This window comes from Gossypium arboreum, chromosome 9, assembly GCF_025698485.1.
Source record: "Gossypium arboreum isolate Shixiya-1 chromosome 9, ASM2569848v2, whole genome shotgun sequence".
Taxonomy (NCBI): domain Eukaryota; kingdom Viridiplantae; phylum Streptophyta; class Magnoliopsida; order Malvales; family Malvaceae; genus Gossypium; species Gossypium arboreum.
This window is the reverse complement of record NC_069078.1, coordinates 69,180,390-69,184,550: the sequence shown is the minus strand read 5'-3', so window position 1 is coordinate 69,184,550 and position 4,161 is coordinate 69,180,390. Positions and strand designations below refer to the sequence as shown.

The following is a 4,161-nucleotide window of genomic DNA, read 5'->3' as shown; positions in this document are numbered from 1 at the left end:
TTCTTGTCTTTCCTGACCGATAAGGAAAAAAAAAATTGGGTCAAAAGAAAATGCCATTTTGGAGTTTTATCAAAACCTCTTGTGCAACTACGAAAAAAAAGTCAATTTTTATATTTCGCATCTAATTGACTTGCGGAAAGATGATAATTTCCTTCATGAATTATTATAAACCAACTCGTTGGATTCACGGGTTACCTAAAAATTTCAATTGCTTTTGCTACTCTAACCGTCCTGACCACGATTTTTCCTTTTTTCTAGGCATTTCATTTCGCCTTGAAATAAGAAATTGTATTGATACTAGGTATCAAAAAAAGCATATTAACTAAAATAAAGGAGTAAATAGAAATGGATAAATAAATAGTTGACCTCGTGCCAAATGATTCTGAGTAGCTTTATCGAGATCAGAAGCAAATTGTGCAAAGGCTTTTAAAAAAAAAGCGAAATACTCGGCCAATCCCCTCTTATTCTTACTGCTTGAACATTTAATACTAGAAATGAATAAATTCGTTTGTTGTCTCTTCATCATTTCATAAAATTACCATGTCCACAGACCACCTAATTGACACCAACGAGTAAAATCTCCTTGTGCTTCAGGACCCCATAGTAACAACAAAGAATGTGCTAAACTATTAGCAGGGGTAGAAACTGCGGCGGTTAAGAAATTGCCCCATTTTTATAGGAACTTCTGTACCAGAAACAATGGTATCTCCAATTATAGCCCCTCTGGGATGTAAAATATATCTCTTCTCAAACCCGAACTCTATTTATGATTCCTTATTTCTATCTAATTAGCCTTGTTTCAATTTCATTTCATATTTTATTTTAGCATATCGATTTTTTTTACTTTACGTCCAAAGATAAGAAAGTAAAAAAAAAACTAAAATCTAATTTTGATTATGCCAAATCACTTATTCTACTGGATCTTACGGAGCCCTGTTTATACACAAGATAAATATTTAACTTGTTTTTAATTATGTGTTCTTAATTCTTGTTTTGATATCCCAGGATACTGATTCAAGACATGCTCTTATTCAGAGGAAGAATAGACCCTGTCTAAGATTACGTTTGTCATAATTAAGCGGAGTTAATTGCGCACCTAGAAATAGGGTGACAAGATTTTACCGGATTAGGGTGAAACCTAATAAGGGGATCCATAGATCGAGTTAATGCAATCCTAGAGTGTAAATTAGAGAAAAGTCTCGGTTATTCAATCTAGGGATTAGACGATATTAGTCTTGAATAGGGATAATAGCATAACTTAGGGATCTCTACGAAACAAGTTGAATGAATAAATCGTCCGGTTTGGAGACAGAATAACAAGTAAAGTCTAGGTAGATTTTTCCTTAGGTATTGTCTTAAGTCAATCAATTTTCCCCAAAAAGCAATTCCCCAATTCTTTTCTCTGTGAGTTCTTAGTTTAGATAATTAGTTAATTAATAAACATCCCCTCTTTATTTCTAGGTTAAATAATAAAAAGATAGTTATTACTAGTACTTTTGGTTCCCTTGGGTACGATATCCTGGTCTTGCCATTACTATACTATTGTTTGATAGGTGCGCTTGCCTTTTCGTCGTGATAATAGTTTGTCTAGGTTTGATCTTCATTATTGTTTGATCTTCATTATAAATATTTATTACTTGTGACGAATCACGCGATCAAGGTTTTGGCACAGTTGCTGGAGAACTGAAATATTAGGAACGTTAATTTTTTATTACTTTAGCCATTTATTTTTCTTCCAATTTTATTTTATTTTATTATTTATTAATTTACTTTTTTTTCTCTCTTGGGAGGTTTTTATAGTTTACGACTAGAAGAAACCCGTCGGGACCATTACTTTTTGATGAAGAAATCAATCGTATAATTCGCAAAAATAAAAGAGAAATAAGGCGCAACTTAAGATACACAGAGAACGAGCAAGAAGACAATACTCAACCTCTAACCGACGAGATGGCTGAAAACCAAGGCAATCAGCTACCTCCTGCAATTGCGGCTAATCAAAATCCTGCTCCACATACTATGTATGATTATGCTAAACCTTCTTTAATAGGAACTGAATCTAGCATAGTTAGACCTGCTGTAGCTGCAAATACTTTTGAACTAAAACCTAACACTATTCAGATGATACAACAATTCGTTCAGTTTGATGGTTTGCAGGATGAAGATCCCAACGCTCACTTAGCAAATTTCCTGGAATTTTGCAATACATTCAAAATCAATGGCGTTTCTGATGATGCCATACGTCTTCGGTTGTTTCCCTTTTCACTGAGAAACAAAGCTAAACAGTGGTTGAAATCATTACCACAAGGGTCAATTACTACTTGGGAACAAATGACTGAGAAATTTTTACTAAAATATTTTCCGCAGGCTAAAACGGCTAAGTTACTAATGATATCTCTTCTTTTGTGCAGATGGATTTAGTAACACTTTACGATGCATGGGAGAGATACAAGAACTTACTGAGAAGGAGCCCTCACCATGGTTACCACTTTGGCTGCAAGTACAAACATTCCACAATGGTTTGAATCCCTCGACTTGGCAAATGGTTGACACAGCTGCTGGCAGAACCATCAACAATAAAACATCAGGAGATGCCTATGAATTTATAGAGGAGATGTCACTGAATAACTATCAGTGGCAAGTTATGAGGACAAAACCAACGAAAACAACCGGTGTTTATAACATCGATTTGGTCACTATGCTCTTTAATCAGGTAGAACTTCTCAATTAAAAGATTGACGGTTTACTTGGTTCTACGCAGGTACATCCAGTAATGAGGTGTGACTCAAGTGGCGGAGGTGTGCATACAGAATACCAATCCTTCAATCCTATAACTGAAGAAGAACAAGTCAACTATATGGGTAACAATAACTTCTGATCTCAAAATAACCCATACAGTAATACTTATAATGCAGGTTGGAGAAACACCCAAATTTCTCCTGAGTTGGCCAAGGAAATCAAAAGGCACAAAATCCTCAGGGTTTTCAACAGCCACCTCATGAACAAGGGAAGAAACCAAACCTTGAAGAACTGCTTTCTAAATTCATCTTGGTGTCAGAAACCCATTTCTAAACTACCGAGACAGCACTTAAGAATCAACAAGCATCGATCCAAGGGCTCGAAACTCAGATAGGCCAGCTATCCAAACTAATCTCTGAATGACCACAAGGTAGCTTACCCAGTAATACTGAACCTAATCCGAGGGAACACCTCAATGCAATTAGTACTCAAGATAAGGAAGGATTCATTTCACCTGAGCCAGAATTACAGCAAGACAATGCGATGGACAAAGGTCGAGAAGAGGTAAACGTTAATGATCCTAAACAGGTAAGTACGAATTATGAACCTCGTGTGCCATATCCTAAAGCGATGACAAAATACAGAACAGAAGAACAATTCGGTAAGTTTGTTAAACTCTTAAAGAAATTACATATTAACCTACCCTTTATTGAAGTTCTTTCGCAGATGCCCAACTCAGCAAAATTCTTAAAGGAACTTCTGACCAATAAAAGAAAATTAGACCCTACATCGCATGTGGAACTCAATGTATTCTGTTCAGCTATTATAAAGAATAAGCTACCTAACAAATTGAAAGATCCAGGGAGTTTTACAATTCCTTGCTTTATTGGTAGTTTGTCTATGAATAATGCTTTAGCTGATCTAGGGGCAAGTATGAATGTTATGCCATATAAAATGGTCTCGGTAAACCCAAACAGACTAGGATGAGCATACAATTGGCTGACAAAACAGTTAGATTTCCTAAGGGTATTATTGAAGATGTTCTCGTTAAAATTGATAAATTTATTTACCCAGTAGACTTTGTCGTCTTAGATATGGATGAGGATAACGAGGTACCTTTAATTTTAGGACGACCCTTTTTAGCAACTACCAGAACCATTATTAATGTAGGCACATGAGAGCTAACACTTCATGCAGGTGACGACGCAGTAACACTCCAAGCACGCGACTCAGTCAAAACCTCTAAAACTCAAGATAATGCTATAAAACCTATCGATGATAAAACTAATATTCAATCGTCCTTGCAGGAACCTCTTCGAACCAAGACAACGGAGATAGTTCACTATTATCATATAAAGAACAAAGACACCCATAAGGAACGAAGGCTTCAAATAGAGGAGCTAGATGAATGGCGAACACATAAAT

General features: G+C 35.9%; 1 non-coding gene across 1 annotated transcript; it reads right to left on the bottom strand.

Moving 5' to 3' along the window:
* Positions 1-2,375: 2,375 nt before the first annotated feature.
* Positions 2,376-2,482, bottom strand: LOC128281195 (small nucleolar RNA R71). Its single transcript, XR_008271408.1, has one exon. It is a non-coding gene; the product is annotated as a small nucleolar RNA R71 (small nucleolar RNA).
* Positions 2,483-4,161: the final 1,679 nt, after the last annotated feature.